The sequence below is a fragment of the Schistocerca americana genome, chromosome 7, assembly GCF_021461395.2.
Source record: "Schistocerca americana isolate TAMUIC-IGC-003095 chromosome 7, iqSchAmer2.1, whole genome shotgun sequence".
NCBI lineage: Eukaryota > Metazoa > Arthropoda > Insecta > Orthoptera > Acrididae > Schistocerca > Schistocerca americana.
In genome coordinates this window covers 423,528,576-423,549,251 of record NC_060125.1, presented here as the reverse complement: position 1 = coordinate 423,549,251, position 20,676 = coordinate 423,528,576, and the positions used below count along the sequence as shown (strand labels likewise).

The following is a 20,676-nucleotide window of genomic DNA, read 5'->3' as shown; positions in this document are numbered from 1 at the left end:
TGCTCAGAACCATTGGATTTGAACCTTCCCCGGAATTTTCGGGAATTTGGTGACGTTTGTGTGCAGATGTGGTGCCAGCGACCTACCACGGCCTTATTGCTTCCACGCCGTGAAGGGTTGTCTCTGTTATCCGAGCCAAAGGTGGCCATACCGGCTGTTAGATTCTGGCTGATTTGCGTATATTCGCTAATAAAATTCGTCATAAGTAATCCATCACAATTTGAGAGGAACAGCGATGCGCATACCTACAACACTAGAGAGGAAAAATGTGCTCTTTCGACAGACATGCGACAGATCACCATCTATCCTATTTTACAGAGCAGACAAGCCTCCGAACCCCACGTTCGTGGACGCCCAACCATTTAGTGCCTAGTGGTGGTTTCATTGTTCTTTTAACATTTCCGTGGATGCTCGTGACAGTAGCTCGTGAACATTCGACCAGCTTCGCCGTTTTCGAGCTACTCGTTCAGAGGCTCTGCGTAATAATCAAAGTCGCTTATCTCAATGGATTTCTCCATTTGCAACCCGTATCTTCGCTAGGGTGATCCCCAGACCGTGTCTGCTCCGCTTACATACTTTCGTTACCGCGTCCCGTGCCCGAAACGCCACCAGGCGCCACCTATAGTCGCGATGGGCACTGGCCATAATAATTTGCCCGATCAGTGCAGATATAATGGAATTTACAGCCAAATATACTTGTTTGAAATTTACTGGAATCTTATACTATTTCAGTATAACTTTTATAGAATCCCTCATTTACTATTATTATTATTATTATTTGGTAGTCCCGTTTCCTCATTTGCGTGTAATATAGTGACCATTTTTACTTTATGGACCGTCTGACTACAACTGAATCAAACACAATTTTCGTACCATATGCGTTTCGCCTTTATTTTCTGCATAGCATCTTCAGTGGCCTGGATATGTGTATGTTTTTGCTGTTTAGTTTACATTTTGGTCAATGTACCTACAGGTTATCAACATTTCTGGTGGTTGGTTTTTGCTATTATGTAGTAATATTTTGAACTGTACTTGCAGGTTGTGTGAACGATTTTCTGCATATTACGCTCCTGTTGCATTTATGGTGTTGTTGCTCTTCTTATAAATGCCAATTTGCGTCTTTTTTCCCACATTTCAGAGCACTAGGAACTGAACACTTGATTTGATGCAATGTTTTGGTTTGTGTTGCCAACTGCCAGATGTTATTGCCAACTTTCGAGTGTAATTATTAAGTATCTGTGATCTGTTTGTGGTGTCCAGAAGGCGAAGGGGTGCTGATGTGTGTTTGTTCATTTATGACATGTTTGTTTTCAGCGATGGCTTTCTGAATGTGGAAGTTTTCTTGCATTTGTATAAGATGTTTGTCATGATTGCTTATTCTCATTATTTTCATTTCTTGTTCTATGATTGTAGGATGGTGGTTCTGGTGTTTCAAATGTTCTGCAAATGTGGAATGGTTTGTTTCGTACTTCCAACTCTTGATATGTTAGTTGTATCGTGTTTTAAAATTCCTGTATGCCATGCCTATGTATACTACATCACAACTTTAACATTCAAGTTTATTTATTCCTGATTGTTGGAATTTGTCCTTCTTGGTAGCTGGTTGGCTTAGGTGTGAATGGAGGGTTTGCACAGTCTTGTATGCTATTTGGAATCCCCGTCTCTTTAGGATGTTTGCAACTCTGTGTGTTAATTTATGTGTGTAAGTCATGGTGCACCTTCTGGTTCCTTTCTGTGTGGTGTTGTCATTGTGTGTGTTTCTTGAGTGTGTTTGTAATTTTGCAGCTCGTGAGCTCTCTTGTATTCTGGAGATGTTGTGTTTATTTTGTATTTGTGTTTTTATTTTTTGATTGAGCCAGTGTATTACATGTGTGTCATACCCATTATTCTTAGCTATTTGTATGAGTGTACTAATTTCTTTTTCATAGTCTATCTTGTTGAATGGGATTCTGTTTAATCTATGTAACAATAGTCTTAGTGCTGCAAGCTTCTGTTTGTGGGTATGGTTAGACGTGGAATGTATTATTGTATCTGTGGCTGTTAGTTTTCTAAAGATGTTAAATGTATATTTGCCGTTTTCTTTTTTTATTGTAATGCCAAGAAAATTTATGTTCTTCTTTTTCTTTTTCAAATGCGAAGTGTTCTGATGATCTTTGTTGATTTCCGAGTGGAGCTTGTCTTGTTTCTCACTTGGCTCATCTACCAGACAAATAATGTCATCCACAAATCTGTACCGATAATGATTTTGAAACTTTCATTAGTGGTTTACTTTTCAAATATCTGATTTTCTAGATGACTGATGAAAATCTTAGCTAATGTTCCTGATATTGGGGATCCCATGGGCAGTCCATTACTTTGTAGATAATATTCAATCTCAAACATAGTAGTTTTGCTCAGTTGTGAGTCTGAGCATATTTGTTATTTCTTTTATTGATTCTGTGGTGAGGTTGCTGTGGGATGAGAGATTTTGTTCTATGATTTCTATTGCTTCTGTGATAGGGATGGAGGTATTCATATTTTCTATGTCGAATGAAATCAGTGATGCTATGTGTTGTACCTGTTGTTCTGCATGCGCTCTATTAGGTTTCCTGTGTTTATCACTGTTCTGTTGTTTTCTAATTTATAGGATTTCAAAATGTTCAAATGGGTGTGAAATCTTATGGGACTTAACTGCTAATGTCATCAGTCCCTAAGCTTACACGCTACTTAACCTAAATTATCCTAAGGACAAACACACACACCCATTCCCGAGGGAGGACTCGAACCTCCGCCGGGACCAGCCGCACAGCCCATGACTGCAGCGCCTTTGGCTATGTGGTATGTTGGGGCTTTCTTGAAGTTGATAACAGCTCTCATTGGCATTCCATCTTTATGTACCTTTGGTTGACTCCGGAGTGTTGGTGCTTGTGGGTTTTTCTGTGTTACTTAATATTTCTGTTTGTCTGTGAATGTGTGTTCCACGTTTTACAATGATCGTTTCAGGTTTGCCTGGAATCGTGTAGTTGGATATGACTTCGGTTTTTGTATGGCGTTGGTGTTCATGAATTCCTTGGTTTTTTTGATGTATTGCTCTTTGTCCATGAGTACTGTTACATTTCCCTTGTCTGCTCTTCATATTAATATATTGTTGTTTGTTAAATTTTCTCGTATCCTTTTCATGGTGGCTGCTTCTGTTTGGTTGTTCTTATTGTGTGTCTGATGTGTTTGTTTTATTATGCCTTTTTTTTACTAGTTCTCTTGTCAGTCCTATGTTTATTTCACAGTTAATTTGTTGTTCTTCACGTGTAAGGATGTGTTCAGTTTCTACTATGAGATTTTCTATGTATTGGTTATTTACTTTGCTATTGGTACAGTGTTTCAACCCTTTTTCCAAGAGAATTTTTTTCTTTCTCGTGTAGTTCTGTCCCTGTTCGGTTGGTGTTCTTGTGGTTTCATGTTTAAAATGTAAATGTATTTTTGTGTCTTTTTTACTGTTAGATTCATTATCTTCTGTTTATGCTTGTTTTGTAGATGTTCCACTGCTGTTTATGTGTTGTGTTCTGTTTTTTCTGTTAGTGCCATGAGAACTGTGGTGGTTCCTATGTTTTGTACCAATTCTAGATGAGTCTCATGAAGCATCATGTTTAGGTACTGTTTTTTCGAATATAAAAACTTTGTGTTCTGCCTTACGGCAGGTCTTGTCATGGGGGAAGCCTCGTCAGGGAGGTCGACCGCATGAGCGTCTAGGGAAGTGATTCCAGTGGTGGTTTCCCGTTGCCTTCCACTGATGATGATGAAATGAGAATGAGGACAACAAAACACCCAGTCCCTGGGGGGATAAAATCTCCGACGCAGCAGGGAATCGAACCCGGGCCCCTTGGCATGACAGACCGCCACGCTGACCACTCAGCTATCGGGCTGGACTTTTTGAACATAGCACCTTAATTTCAGTTAGTAACCAGTATCGTTCTGCATCTACATCTACATCTACATGATTACTCTGCAATTCACATTTAAGTGCTTGGCAGAGGGTTCATCGAACCACAATCATACTATCTCCCTACCATTCCACTCCCGAACAGCGTGCGGGAAAAACGAACACCTAAACCTTTCTGTTCGAGCTCTGGTTTCTCTTGTTTTATTTTGATGATCATTCCTACCTATGTAGGTTGGGCTTAACAAAATATTTTCGCATTCGGAAGAGGAAGTTGGTGACTGAAATTTCGTAAATAGATCTCGCCGCGACGAAAAACGTCTTTGCTTTAATGACTTCCATCCCAACTCGCGTATCATATCTGCCACACTCTCTCCCCTATTACGTGATAATACAAAACGAGCTGCCCTTTTTTGCACCCTTTCGATGTCCTCCGTCAATCCCACCTGGTAAGGAGTCCACACCGCGCAGCAATATTCTAACAGAGGACGAACGAGTGTAGTGTAAGCTGTCTCTTTAGTGGACTTGTTGCATCTTCTAAGTGTCCTGCCAATGTAACGCAACGTTTGGCTCGCCTTCCCCACAATATTATCTATGTGGTCTTTCCAACTGAAGTTGTTCGCAATTTTTACACCCAGGTACTTAGTTGAATGGACAGCCTTGAGAATTGTACTATTTATCGAGTAATCGAATTCCAACGGATTTCTTTTGGAACTCATGTGGATCACCTCACACTTTTCGTTATTTAGCGTCAACTGCCACCTGCCACACCATACAGCAATCTTTTCTAAATCGCTTTGCAACTGATGCAATTGATTTAGACTTTTGTGCCACTGTATAGAATTCTTTAAGTCGATTTTTCTCAAGAACAGCACGTTTGAGTTGCCAGGGACCGACGTGTCATACTTACCTTGTGACATCGTACATCTGCTATTATATCATCACTCAGGTGGAATGTGCAGGAACACAGTAGTGATTCTAAGGATCAGATATGCTACATCTTCATCATCCGCCAGCCAATATTACTCCAGCAGCCAATTCCCATAATTCCGGCCCCTATTTTAGCTTCCGCTGTGATGCTCGGGCATACGGCTAGCATTTCATAAGGTTTGCACGAGACGTTTCGACAGAATGCCAACCGGCAGGTCATTCCTAATGTAAAAAGCATCTGCTGTACGAAGCGCGTACGTGATCCGAAGCGAAGTGCGAGCGCGGTCCACGTAATGCCCGGCCCCTCTGGCGCACAGAGGAGCGGCGATAGCGCGCCGGCGGCAGCCGAGATATTAGTCAGAGCGCGCCGTAAACAGCGGGCGCCGCGGCGTGCCGTGGAGCAGAGTGCGTCCATCACGGCGGCTTAGCGCTGATAGGCGGCTTATCGCGGCCGTCAGTCGGCGCGACGCGACCGCCATAACCGATGGCCGCCGAGAGCTGCAATATTTCTGGAGCCGGCGCCCGCCCGCAGTTTCACTCTTCCGCCGCTCTCTAATTCGTCATCCTCTGCGATACAGGCACTGCGCTTTTTATCCGCCTGCTGGAGAACAGTAGTCTTAGCGAGTGCCCGACACTGTTTAAAAACGAAAATAAACGCAATCACTACGAATGTGGCGGACTACAGAGCAGCGCCGCGTGAAATTGTATATTATCGAGCATAAGTCGAGCACACCTATGGTAACTCTTAAGCCAGGGCAATTCCTCTGTATATGTGCATTTACGCTGCCCGACACCTGTCACGTGAAACAGTTCCACGAGGGTGTCTCGATAGACAGCTGTCTCGCCGGTTATACACTACTGGCCATTAGAAATAAAAAAAATTTTTGTTACCTTCATGTATATTGACAAAAAATACACTGTGATCATTGCAACATCCCCAATCAAACAGCATCTGCTGTCTCGTCCAACAGACCAACTGCACACGACATGCCCTCAACTAGTACTGCTATCGACATCCCCTCAACAAGCACTCTATCGACATCCTCTCAACAAGCACTGCCCACACATCCTCTCAACAAGCACTGCCCACGGCAACCTCTGAACTACTACTGCCCAGTGGAGGCGGCGGAATCATAATCTTTGGCGCAATCTCTGGCGCTGTGACTCAGTGTAGCCACCTTTCAACATGTGATTACAATTTCACGCAATTTGGGTGCATAGATCCTGAGAAATCAGTACCCAGACCAACCACCTCTGGCCGTAATAACGGCCTTCATACGCCTGGGCACTGAGTCAAACAGACCTTGGATGGCGTGTACAGGTACAGCTGCCCATGCAGCTTAAACACGATACCACAGTTCATGAAGAGTGGTGACTGGCGTATTGTGACGAGCCAGTTGTTCGGCCACCATTGACCAGACATTTTCAATTGGTGAGAGATCTGGAGGTCAGGGCAGCAGTCGAACATTTTCTGTATCCAGAAAGGCTCGTACAGGACCTGCAACATGCCGTCGTGCATTATCCTGCTGAAACGCAGGGTTTCGCAGGGATCGAATGGAGGGTAGAGCCACGGGTTGTAACTCATCTGAAATGTAACGTCCACTGTTCAAAGTACCTTCAATGCGAACAAGAGGTGACAGACGTGTAACCAATGGCACCCCATACCATCACGCCGGGTGATACGCCTGTACAGCGATGACGAATACACGCTTCCAAAGTGCGTTCACCGCGATGTCGCCAAACACTGATGCGACCATCATGATGCTGTAAACAGAACTTGGATTCATCCGAAAAAATGACGTTTTGCCATTCGTGCACCCAGGTTCGTCGTTGAGTACACCATCGCAGGCGCTCCTGTCTGTGATGCAGCGTCAAGAGTAACCGCAGCCATGGTCTCCGAGCTGATAGCCATGCTGCTGCAAACTGTTCGTCCAGATGGTTGTTGCCTTGCAAACGTCCCCAGCTGTTGACTCAGGGATCGAGACGTAGCTGTACGATCCGTTACAGCCATGCGGATAAGATGCCTGTCATCTCGACTGCTAGTGATACGAGGCCTTTGGGATCCAGCACGGCGTTCCATATTACCCTCCTGAACCCACCGATTCCATATTCTGCTAACAGCCATTGGATCTCGACCAACGCGAGCAGCAATGTCGCGATACGATAAACCGCAATCGTGATAGGCTACAATCCGACCTTTATCAAAGTCGGAAACGTGATGGTACGCATTTCTCCTCCTTACACGTGGCATCTCAACAACGTATCACCAGGCAACGCCGGTCAATTGCCGTTTGCGTATGAGAAATCGGTTGGCAACTTTCCTCTTGTCAGCACGTTGTAGGTGTCGCCACCGGCGCCAACCTTGTGTGAATGCTCTGAAAAGCTAATCATTTGTATATCACAGCATCTTCTTCCTATCGGTTAAATTTCGCGTCTGTAGCACGTCATCTTCGTGGTGTAGCAATTTAAATGGCCAGTAGTGTAATTTACAGAGCCCGAAACGAAGCAGCACGAAGAGGATGAGGACGTCAGTTTCGGCGACATAGCCATGTCGGAACACTTTGTCTATCTCTGGCTGCTGCAATCGCGTCCGCCTTCATGATAGTGCTCTATTTGAAAAACACAAAAAGAAACCACGTTGCCGCTGTTTGAGTGAGGAATTATTCCTTCTGCGATACCAATATGGGGACAGCTTATAGGGGGAGCTGCAGTGGAACACTCCGAAGATACAATTAAGAAATGTCCAGTATTGTATTCACATTGTCTTTGCCGTTGAAAAATGTCGGTTTACGCTCTAACAAGAAAGGAAACCGGGCGAACCATGTAGGAACTATTCAAATGGCATGAAAATCAGTAGATGTGACGTACATGCACAAACAAATAAATGATTTTTATTTAAGGAAAATTTGATGATTTATTCGAGAGAAAGAGCGTCACAAATTGAGCGAGTCAATAACGCGTTGGTCCACCTCGGTGCCTTATGGAAGCAGTTATTTGGCTTTACATTAAATTTCCTGGCAGATTAAAACTGTGTGCCGGACCGACGCTCGAACTCGGGACCTTTGCCTTTCACGGGCAAGTGCTCTACCAACTGAGCTACCGAAGCACGACTCACGCCCCGTCCTCACAGTTTTACTTCTACCAGTACCTCGTCTCCTACTTTCCAAACTTCATTGAAGCTCTCCTGCGAACCTTGGCAGAATTAGCACTCCTTTCTTCCAGGAGTGCTAGTTCTGCAAGGTTCGCAATAGGGCTTCTGTGAAGTTTGGAAAGTAGGAGACGAGGTACTGGCGGAAGTAAAGCTGTGAGGACGGGGCGTGAGTCGTGATTGGGTAGCTCAGTTGGTAGAGCACTTGCCCGCAAAAGGCTAAGGTCCCGAGTTCGAGTCTCGGTCCGGCACACAGTTTTAATCTGCCAGGAAGTTTCATATCAGCGCACACTCCGCTGCAGAGTGAAAATCTCATTCGGCTTGGCATTGACTGATAGAGTTGTTGGATGACCTTCTGAGGGATATCGTGACAAATTCTGCCCAATTGGCGCGTTATATCGCCAAAGCCCCGAGCTGGTTGGAGGACCTGCCCATAACGACTCAAACGTTCTCAACTGGGGAGAGGACCTGTTACCCTGCTCGCCAAGGCAGGATTTGGCAAGCACGAAGACAGGCAGTAAGGAATGTCGTAGTGCGCGGACGGGCATTATCTTGCTGAACTGCATGCCTAGGAAAACGGGACGTAGAATGTGTTACTGTGCTGTAGGTGTACCGCGGAAGGCAACCAAAGAGGTTCTGCTATGAAAAGAAGTGGCATCCCAGGCCATTGCTCCCGGCTGTCGGGCCGTACGGCGGTCGACAGTCAGAAAGGTATCCCACTGTTGTCCGTGTCGTCTCCAGACACTGTCTTCCCTGGCTATCGGGGCACAGTGTCAAGTGGGAATCATCTCTGAAGACAATTCTACTCCTGTCAATGAGATTCTAGGCCGAAAACGTGTCTGGATCGCCCTGGGCAGCGGTGGGATATCAACCTGACTGTAGCCCGCCATACGGCCCGACAAGCAGGTGTGATGGCCTGAGGTACGACTCACTTCACTGCGGGACCGCTTTTGGTTGTCATCTGCCGCACCCTTACAGCACAGCGATACTGTACGCCCCGTCTTGTTGCCCTTCATGGCTAGCCATCCTGGGCTTATCTTTCAGGACGATTATGCCCGCCCGTACACGGCGAGAGTTTCTGCTGCTTATCTTCTTGCTTGCTTACCCTACCTTGGCCAGCGTGGTCGACTGATCTCTCTACAACTCAGAACGTTTGCTGTATTATGGATAGGGCTCCTGTTATGGGTAGGGCTCTCCACCCAGCTCGGTATTTTGACAATCTAACGCGTCCAACAACTCTTTCAATTTATGCCATGCCCAATAATTTTTCTGAAACTGTAATATTTTGTTTGTCTGTACATTCCGCCTTCCTCTTTCCTTTTGATTCGGGTAATTCCTTTGTGGTGTGTCTTTTTCTTTGAGCGTATCTGCATGCGAACTACTTGAATCATACAGATCCTCATAACGTACAAACAAGGTTAGTTGTTGTCTGTACATTCCACTGCCTCTTTCCGCTTCATTCGGATAATTCCTTCGTGGTGTGTCTTTTTCTTCGAGCGTATCTGCATGCGAACTACTTGAATCATACAGATCCTCATAACGTACAAACAAGGTTAGTTTCCACTAACACAAGAAAAAATTGCTCTAAGCACTATGGGAATTAACATCTGAGGTCATCAGTCCCCTGGACTTAGACTACTTAAACCTAACTAAACTAAGGACATCACACATATCCACGCCCGAGGCAGGATTAGAACCTGCGACCGTTGCAGCCGCGTGGTTCCGGACTGGAGCGCCTAGAACCGCTCGGCCACAACGGCCGGCCACTAACACAAGAGCAGTAAAAACAATTTTTTTGAAAAATATTACAAAATAATAATTGTGCATGTATGTTCAATATAATTTTTTCGTACCCGATCCATAGATTCAGAACTTTTGTTCTCCTTCGACATTTCCCTTCTCTATCACACCACCACTTTGATTCTTGATTTCAAAATTCAGCCTGGCTGCTGAAAGATCACGCTTATTTCCTGCCACGTACCCTTCCTTTTTGCACTTGTTCTTGAGAACAAACTCCGGTGGAGTTATTACTAAACAAGTATGACAGCGGACATGGAACCAATTTGGAGAGGCGCTAATACGATCATAATATGGCAGCACAGTCCATACGAAAATGTAACGGAAATGTTCCACAAACTAATAACGGTAATTCCGTGTAAGTAAACGGTCTAATGCAAAGCATTCAATTGGTCGCCACTTACGCAACTTGTGTGTCCTTACCTACGATAACAGTCCTACCAGGGAAAGGGGAGCTACAGTTTAACGTGGAATCCGAACTACATGTCGCGGCTGTCGAATCTTCACGTCACTCGTAGGTGAATGTTCGGCGAAGCTTGAGTGGAATTTATTACATTAGTGTATTTAAACAATTGTTATTTACTTATCGTAGGGTCGAGTTACAAACCCGTTTTCTATCGTTACTATTTCAAAGATATCCTTCATGTCTCGTAGTGTTGCTGTGAACCAAAGAATCTACTACGACCAGATATATACATAATGCAATACTTTTTTTTCTTGACCAATTCCGGTCGAAAAATGCCGTATCTTTTGTGGGCTATCGTGTCATTTTCCCGCTTCAGTCCCTATAGTTTCGTGAATTTCCTACAGATGGCGGCGCTATATGTAGCCCTCAGAATGCCGTAACTCAAGGAGATGCGTTCCTAATAGAGAGCTTTACTGAATTTCTTTTGTCGGAAAACCAGAGCTTCGCAGATAACCACAGACGCTTGCAAAATGTCCACGGAGACCTGGCAGTGAACAAAAGCACGGTGAGTCGTTCGGCGAGGCGCCTGTCATCATCACAACAAGCACGCCCACGCAAACCTGTCCTCTCTCTCTCTCTCTCTCTCTCTCTCTCTCTCTCTCCACCCCCCCCCCCTCCCCACCTGCCGGCTGCATACAGCTGTCACTTGTGCAATGCTGGGACGTGCGGGCACCCTCATTCGATGTGACAGACGGACCACTGTCAAACATCTCGCTGCACAACTGGACATCCCTGTTGATAGAGCTGACGCACTCGCCCACCACTTGGGATACACAAGCCCCTCGCTGGCTAACAGAAGACCACAAAGAGCAACGAAGGATCTTCTGTGCGGAATCGCTTGCGCTTTACGAAGCTTAATGTCACAATTTTTTGTCGAAAATCGTCACAGTCGATGAAACATGGGTATTCATCATTTCGAACTGGAAATAAAACAGCAACCCACTGAGTGCCGCCACACCACCTCTTCTTCGGAGAGAAAGTTCAAAGCTGCACCCTCAGCAGGTAAAGTCATGGCGACGGTCTTCCGGGACTCCGAAAGGGCTATTCTCTTTGTAAAATTTTTTTGTTTATTTATAGACGCAATCACATTCTTATGACACAGTCGTAACTGGTTTCGGCCATACAATGACCATCTTCAGATTCTAAAGGCGCCATACACTGAACACATGCGTTGTCAAACTCATGAAAAAATTTTACAAAATAATCAGTCACTCACTCCACTGACAAAATGTCGTTATTCTCTTTGATGTCCGCCGTCATTGTGCAACGATCAACTCTGAAGTGCATTGTGCTGCCCTCGAGAAATTGAAGAAATGACATCAGAAGGTTCGTCACCACAAAAATGCAGGTGAACTTCTCCCTCCCCATGACGACGAAAGGCCTCATACAAGTCTGTGCACCCGAGAGGAGTCCACAAAACTTCACTGGACTGGTCTTCCTCATGCATCTCACAGACCGGATCTCGCACCTTCGGACTTCAATCTGTTTGGACTAATGAAGGACGCACTCCGCGGGAGGCAGTGCGTATGTGGTGGGAAGGTTATTAACGCAGCAAGACGTTGGCTCCCACGTCGACCAGTAGAGTGACGCTGTGCGGGCACACCGGCCCTCCCAGTAATGTGGCGTACACGTCGCACTGAACGGAGATTATTTTGAAAAACAAGGTTTTATGGGCAAGAGAGTGGGGAATAATATGGTGTACTGAAATTCTGAATAAAACTAACCTTCTTTCAGAAAAGAAAAAAAAAATGTGTGCATTACTCTTGGAACACCCATTGTATAAGAAAGAAATTAAAAGATGACATGACATCTAATGGATTAGGGATTATATATATACTTCATCACTACACCATAGCACAATAGGGTGTTATTTACAGTGCGTGTCTAGGGCGATACAGTAATTTTCACAACATTCAAGGATGAAGTTCTTGGTAAAAACGTCGTAACTGAAAAGCAAGAGGCTGGGGGTGGGGTGAGTAATCATGTTTGCCTTTAGTTTCTCTGGTACTACACACAAACTGTAAAAGTTAAAGAGTGTTTGCTCGTTCTGTAATAGTTCTGGGTGCTTTCACCGATTTTTTTTTTTTTTTTTTACATTTATAATATTTCTAACCCCTTATGTATCCATCCACTCTCGCCTGTGCGCAGTATTACGACATCTTTGAAATACTTTCTAAACTGTGCTCGGCAAACATGCAGTTAGCTTTCTTCAGTTTCCATCAGCTCGAAACCTAGACTCAGTAAAATAAAACGAAATATAGGCAAAATTTCTGGGTTTGTGTAATAATTACAAGGTTTCAGCAAATAGTCACAGTTATCTCAGCTAAAGAAATAAATACGTGTATTTGTAAAAAAAAAAAAGGGCGATGTGGCCGAGCGGTTCTAACCCAGGCGCTTCAGTCTGGAAACGCACGACCGCTACGGTCGCAGGTTCGAATCCTGCCTCGGGCATGGATGTGTGTGACGTCCCTAGGTTAGTTAGGTTTAAGTAGTTCTAAGTTCTAGGGTACTGATGACCCGAGAAGTTGAGTCCCATAGTGCTCAGAGCCATTTTTTGTAAAAAAGGGCGATGCAGTTCTCGCGAAAGTCTGTTGGATGACTGTAGAAAACCGTTAGTAGAGGAAAACTGTGAAACAGTTCTGCTGCCTTAATTATACATCGTGCGTGGGAGCCATGATAACAAGATAAGAGAGATTAGGACGCTTGATGAGGCATGTCTTTTTTTTGCTACGTTCCCGAAAGGAATATGATTAAGTCTCTAGTTCTGTTGCAAACTACACTGTACCACAACTGTATATTGGCTTATAGAGTTTTCTGTATATGTAGGTCATATGATGCACGACTTGCTCTTTCCCCACAAAATACAGAAGACTCTAGGTTGCGCAGTTCAAGTTTACGCCATGTTCCGCGATATTTCGAAAGGAGAAGGGAGAGACAGGATGGAAGTTTATACTGGTCCATTTCTTTACCCTATGGAGTAACACCAGGAGGGGGGAGGGGGGGGGGGAACCCGACAAATGGATCACGATCAACAGTATGCCACGCCATCAATGCATAAGACACTGTGAAAAGAGTTGGAATTTAACTCTGGTATCACTAATTGTTATTTCCGCCACCAGTATTCGAATCAGTAGTGAGACAGCGTCATCGCAAAGTGAGCGTTAGTGGCTTCTGATACCAAAGCAGACAAGAAAACGTGGCACGATGGCCGCCATTTGCTACAAAAGCTGTTTTTCAGTATCTTTTACAAGTTTCAAAGGCTTGTAGATGAGGCGGGATGTAATAAATCTAGCTCTCTTCGTTATTTTGGCTTCCTTTGCATTTCGCAGTGCAACTGCCGATTCCATCCAACCGAGCTGACTGGTTCGAAAAACTCGGAATCGCACAGATAAGATAGAAGATAAAATCTGCCATGTTTTACAGACATGAAGCGCCGCCATGATAACGACGTGATAGCAACACGTGGCGTTAAGTTCGATCCGCTCCTTGTTCAAGTGAAATACATCGTCGTATGAAGTTGCAGAATCGGTTTCCTTTACTCATAGCTAAATCACTGTAAGAAGATGACAACCCCTTGCTTTTCTTTCCCTCGCCCTGCTGAAGTTAAAGCCTCCGCTCCATTACAGGAATGTCTCTTCAGAGTCCAGATTAGCATGTAATAGCGTTTTAGTATCTACGTCCCTCGTGTTCCCCGCATTCAGTAACTGCGGAGGTAATACTATAAATCTAAAAAAGGCGACATATTCTGTTTCCTACCAAACACTCCTTCGACAGCTATTCCATTACGGTGGTAACAATACTGAACGCTAAGGCACACACACAAAGCGTGCACTGCTCGCATGTAGAAATATTGCGTACACACTCTGGGAATTCCACCGACGGTCCGCATCCCTTTCAATAACTATAACAGCGATTAACGCTGCTCACTGTTACCACAGCAAATGGTTACAACTGAGTACTTACCGGAAACGCCATTTACATATACACACGGCCTAGTACTTAGACTGGTATATATCTAACGCAGCCTTACACAGTAATTTCGCACTGTTAAGCATTCGTTACGAACTACTACGAAAGGCACACATTTTACCACTCCATGCAGGCACAGCGTGAGTGGCGGGCAGCTCAGAATCAATTCCTAGCACTGTCTTTCTAGCTTTACACTGGACAAACACTATGCATGGCGCTTTGGAGTGTCATGATTTATCAATGAAAGGCCACAATTCTTATGGTTGCTGTACGCTACAGAAAGATAAAACAGTCAACTAAAGGATCAAAATACCTCTTAGCCTGTCCCGAAAGTGAAACAAGTACACATAAATAGGGAAAATTAGATTTTTTTCTACTAAAGCTACCTGTTCTAAGAAGCTGTAAAATAGATAACTGCTAAGAACAATAACATGCGCGTTTTTAAATTAAGGCAGCTGCCGAATATTAATGTAAATGCGAAAATGTCACGCTTCGGTTGTTGTCTACGAGCTTTGATTGCATAGACTCAACCCAAATAACACACACACACACACACACACACACACACACACACACACACACACACACACAGAGAGAGAGAGAGAGAGAGAGAGAGAGAGAGAGAGAGAGAGAGAGAGAGAGAGAAATGAATTTATGGCGTTCAACAGCGAGCTGTTAGCGTACTTGCTAAGAAAAAAGAAGCGTGACGAATGTACTCAAAGGGCATCGTTGTTCTTACGGCAGATAGCACCTTGGTTCCCCTGTATCAGTATGGCCCCATATGGGCAAGTGGGATGTTTAGGGGCGACGGTAATTAGCTGGAGCTGTGTAGTATTTTCGGTCCACGTTGTATGTGTGTGTGTGTGTGTGTGTGTGTGTGTGTGTGGTTGTATAGTTATACTGTTGCTTAGAGGCGTCGTCTAGACTACTCAGTACATTGCGGTTTCAGATGTTCGCAGCCTCTGCACGTTTTCTTATGGCATCTACACACATTGCACGATGTCGTCGTTCAGTCTTCTATTATTTCCAGCAAAGAACCTCCGCAGCAGATCTATCACCCATTTACCTGGCTACGCATGCTGCCCAGCTTCATTTTAATTGAAGGCAAGCACGGAAAAACGGGCTAACCCTCAAATGTAAAAGCTCAGAGACAAGTGTTGCCATTTTTTGCTGTGTACGCGAACTATCAAAACTGACATTGGTGTCACCCCTAAATGTCACGTTTCCGCGCATGTCTTCAATTACAATCATAATCACAAGTTTCACTCCAGTCTGTTCTCTGACACCTTCGTTTTTCTGTATCACGTGGTAACTTCCAAGGTGAGCGTCCTGAATGATTTTCACCTATAAAGTCAACGTCTCACTGCCATTAGTCGAAACTTCTTTCTCAGGGCTTTGTTTTGAAACACATCGGACGGTTAGTGTAGAACAGCCTATTTATTTTTAGTTTATCAAATGCAATGCAGGCCATTTTTACTCGATCTTTGCTTTCCACCCTTGTTGTTGTACTCAACAGTTCTGAATACAGAAACTTTTCAGCTTTTTGTACGACTTCACAGTTTATTTTTCGAAAGGATAGCTACATATTACTTTTGTCTTGTTATAAATGATTTCAGGACAACTTTCGACGTGCTCTGTAAAATTCCTTGCTGAATCTGTCTGAACTAGATGCAAACAGTACAGCATTATTTGAAAAACGAAGGTACTTCAAATGTGGTTTAGTTTCCGAGGTTAAGGACTCAGAACTCTCTACGACGTCAGATGATACACCGACGGAAAAAAATCGCAACACCAAAAAATAATTAATGTTGAGAAATGATATTTCGGAAACACATTTTGTCTAGGTAACGTTGCACAATCATGGGTCAACGTAAGCGCGATATAAACCATTGATAATGTGAAATGCTGGTACATCATTAACAGGTGTAACCGCCAGAATGTCGAATGCAAGTATACAAACGTGCACGCATGGTATTGTACAGGTTCCGGATATCTGGTTACGGGATAGAGTTCCATATTTGTTGCACTTGGTCGGTCATTACAAGGGCGGTTTTTGCTGTTTGTGGATGACGCTGAATTGTCGACTGATGATGTCCTTGATTGGAGACAGATCTCGACCGAGCGAGGAGGCGCAGAGTTTCGCGCACTGGACTCGCATTCGGGAGGACGACGGTTCAATCCTGCGTCCGGCCATCCTGATGTAGGTTTTCCGTGATTTCCCTAGATCACTTCAGGCAAATGCCGGGATGGTTCCTTTGAAAGGGCACGGCCAGTTTCCTTCACCATCCTTCCCTAATTCGAGCTTGTGCTCCGTCTGTAATGACCTCGTTGTCGACGGGACGTTAAACACTGATCTCCTCCTCCACAGATCTGGCGATAAAGCAGTCCAAGGCAACCGGTCGACACTCTGTAGGGCATGTTGGGTTACAACAAAAGTATGTTGGCAGGCGTTATTCTGTTGGAAAACATCACCTGGAATGCTGTTCATGAATGGCAGCACAACAGGTCGAATCACCAGACTAACGTACAAATTTGCAGTCAGGGTGCGTGGTACAACAAAGAGAGAGCTCCTGCTGTCATACGGTACTGCACTCAGATCATAACTCCAGGAGATTCAATGTGCCGAGCACCCAGACTAGTTGGTTGCAGGTCCTCAACTGGCCTCCTCCTAACCAACACACAGCCATCACTTGCACGGAGGCAGAATCAGGTTTCATTAGAAAACACAACAGACCTCCACCCTGCCTTCCAATGGGCACTCGCTCGACGCCACTGCACTCGCAAATGGCGGCGGTTTGGGGTCAGTAGAATACACGCTACAGGATCTGTGGCTCGGATTGTCCTTCAAATAACCTACATCTACATCTACATACATACTCCGCAATCCACCGTATGGTGCGTGGCGGAGGGTACCTCGTAGCACAACTAGCATCTTCTCTCCCTGTTTCACTCCCAAACAGAACGAGGGAAAAATGACTGCCTGTATGCCTCTGTACGAGCCCTAATGTCTCTTATCTCATCTTTGTGGTATTTCCGCGAAATATAAGTTGGCGGCAGTAAAATTATACTGCAGTCGGCCTCAAGTGCTGGTTCTCTAAATTTCCCCAGTAGCCATTCACGAAAAGAACTCCTCCTTTCCTCCAGAGACTCCCACCCGAGTTCCTGAAGCATTTCAGTAACACTCGCGTGATGATCAAACCTACCAGTAACAAATCTAGCAGCCCGCCTCTGAATTGCTTCCCGCCTCTGAATTGCTTCTATGCCCTCTCTCAATCCGACCTGATAGGGATCCCAAACGCTCGAGCAGTACTAAAGGATAGGTCGTATTACTGTTTTATAAGCGGTCCCTTTTACAGATGAACCAAATCTTCCCAAAATTCTACCAATGAACCGAAGACAACTATCCGCCTTCCCCACAACTGCCATTACATGCTTGTCCCACTTCATATCGCTCTACAATGTTACGCCCAAATATTTAATCGACGTGACTGTGTCAAGCGCTACACTACTAATGGAGTATTTAAACATTACGGGATTCTTTTTCCTATTCATCTGCATTAATTTACATTTATCTATATTTAGAGTTAGCTGCCATTCTTTACATCAATCACAAATCCTGTCCAAGTCATCTAGTATCCTGCTACAGTCACTCAACGACGACACCTTCCCGTACACCACAGCATCATGAGCAAACAGCCGCACATTGCTATCCACCCTATTCAAAAGATCATTTATGTAGATAGAAAACAACAGCGGACGTACCACACTTCCCTGGGGCATTTCAGATGATACCCTCATCTCAGATGAACACTCACCGTCGAGGACAACGTACTGGGTTCTATTACTTAAGAAGTCTTCGACCCACTCACACATTTGGGAACCAATCCGATATGCTCGTACCTTAGTTAGGAGTCTGCAGTGGGGCACCGAGTCAAATGCTTTCCGGAAGTCAAGGAATATGGCATCCGTCTGATACCCTTCAATCATGGTTCGCATGATATCATATGAAAAAAGGGCGAGTTGCGTTTCGCAGGAGCGATGCTTTCTAAAGCCGTGCTGATGCATGGACAGCAACTTCTCTGTCTCAAGGAAATTCATTATATTCGAACTGAGAATATGTTCGAGAATCCTGCAACAAACCGATGTTAATCATATTGGTCTCTAAGTTTGAGGATCCGCCCTTCTACCCTTCTTATATACAGGCGTCACCTGCGCTTTTTCCCAGTCGCTCGGGACTTTACGTTGGGCAAGAGATTCGCGATAAATGCAAGCTAAGTAAGGAGCCAAGGCAGTAGAGTACCGTCTGTAAAACCGAATTGGAATCCCATCAGGACCTGGCGATTTATTTATTTTCAACCCATTCAGCTGCTTCACAACCCCAGGGATGTCTATCACTATGTCCTCCATGCGGGAATCTGTACGAGATCAAACGACGGTATGTTTGTAACCGATTTGTAACAGTTCGTTGTGTCACTAGAGTGGCAGTTGCTGCTCAGATTGCTGCTCCAGATGCAGTACGACGAGCCACAGCCGTAATTCGAACACGTTGGCCTCCCTCTCAGTAGGGCCCAGTGGCCGTCTGAAGTCCGATCTTCCTGCGATCGTACATTCTCGTGACCACCGCTGCCAGCAATCATGTACAGTGGCTACAATCCTGCCAAGTCTTTCTGCAGTATCTGAGAAGGAACATCCAGCTTGTCGTAGCCCCATTACTTGACCTCGTTCAAACTCGGTGAGGTGTTCACAATGGCATCTTTGTCACGTTAAAGTCATTCGTGACTAACATCAACTCAACTCACCACGTCCCATCTCAAAGGTAACTAAAGGTCAGGACCTTACGGTGTGTAATTAAAGGAAACCTTATTTCCATTCTCATAGTGGCGTTGCTATTGCCGCTCATATGCGACTGGTGCGAGATTTGAAAAGACATCATCTTTCAAATGTAGAAACACTCCTAGCAACTTTCGTCTATGTCACACAACTCTTCCTTGGTGTGGCGTCTTTTCCCGCCAGTATAATTCTTGTCGCGTGGAATCATCTTACCTGACTTTCCACTCAGTTTTGACTTTCTCAGTCTCCTGACAAAGTGTCACGGAAGCTGTAGCATTGGCATGCATGTTCTTCAGTAAGTACGAGTATTATTGATACATTGTTCCTCAACGACTAAAAGCACAGACGTTGTTGAAACTATAGATATTCAAGCTCGCGTTCCATTTTGACTAGTAACAAATATTCCTCGACCAATGAAGAACTGGACCCTGGTCTGTACGTGGCCATTCAGAAAAGCAACACGTTGTTACATCAGCGCGTTACAGGGGACTCAAACCGCAACCGTCTTTATATCAGACCAGTTTGACGCAGTCTCAACATCCAGATTAGTGGAGACCGACTATAGTACTTAGTTCTGCTCCTCTGACGTGACCTTCGTTTACCTGCTGCTGACGAAAAAAAGTTGCGAGCGGAATTCAGCTGTTGAAAGTGCTAACACTAACCTTCATTTGTTGTTTAACCTTGATAATATGCTTGCTTCATTCTGAATTGACTTTCACTGCGCAAGCCAAACCATGACGTAACGCATTTCGAAGAACTTTTAAATGTCGAACGAACGAGGTAGTCATTCAAACGGAAAAAAGGAACTTACCAAGTCTCGTGAATTCAGTCCGATGGCGAGTAGGTGAAACGGAGGTTCCTTTACAGTGTCTTCTCTTCTGTCATGGAACCTGCAGGAGAAAAAAGTAACGTCATTTAGGTGCTGCACACAAGCGACAGAAGGAATCGTGCTAAATATAGCTCCAATAAACAAACACAATGAAATCTACTGTAAGTAATTACTTAAAATGATTTGAAATTTAGTAGATGGATGGGTGTGAAATTAGTGGCGAATGATGTTAATGAGCGTATAAGCAACAGCCTCACATGTGATGGCAGCGATGAGCGATGTTTTCCAGATTGCCCCCGAAAATACGTTTAGTGAGCGTAGGGCGTTTTTCAACTATAGTGTTGGAGCAGGCGCCTGGTTTCAGAGCCACTGGCCACTTTCGAAGTATTAGAAGTACATGACCGTTTGTGGAAGTGTTTCCAAAAGTTATATTTGTTGCGATTCACAAGGGTTACTGAAACACAGGTTTCATTTTATCTCTATGACAACCATTTCGTTTTACTGACCATCAGATTTCACGGAATAAGTAAGACCCACTTCGAATAAAAGAGAATAAGGCGGGATAGGTGGTTCCGAGCACACTTGGAAAACAGATTACGAAGCAGAAAGATAGTAAAGTCCACACACAAAGTTCAGGTTTTTACTAAACATTTACCAGTGCCAAAACATTCTAATGCTAGTACTGAGTGGCTGGGAACAATGTCCTTAAAATAACAGTTTTCCAGACACTTTTTGCGGTTGACGGAAATGTTATCGTCAGTGACAAAACAGTAGGACACCTGGTAGAAAAAGAA

The 20,676-nt window shown here is 44.5% G+C and overlaps 1 protein-coding gene across 1 annotated transcript in view; it reads right to left on the bottom strand.

Annotated features, from left to right (window-relative positions):
• LOC124622259 (leucine-rich repeat-containing protein 24-like) overlaps positions 1 to 20,676 on the bottom strand; it is a 375,418-nt gene that overhangs the window by 186,899 nt on the left and 167,843 nt on the right. Inside the window, exon 2 of the mRNA XM_047147921.1 lies at positions 19,865 to 19,943. The gene's annotated coding sequence lies outside the window, so the exon portion shown is untranslated. The remainder of the gene's footprint in view (positions 1 to 19,864; positions 19,944 to 20,676) is intronic.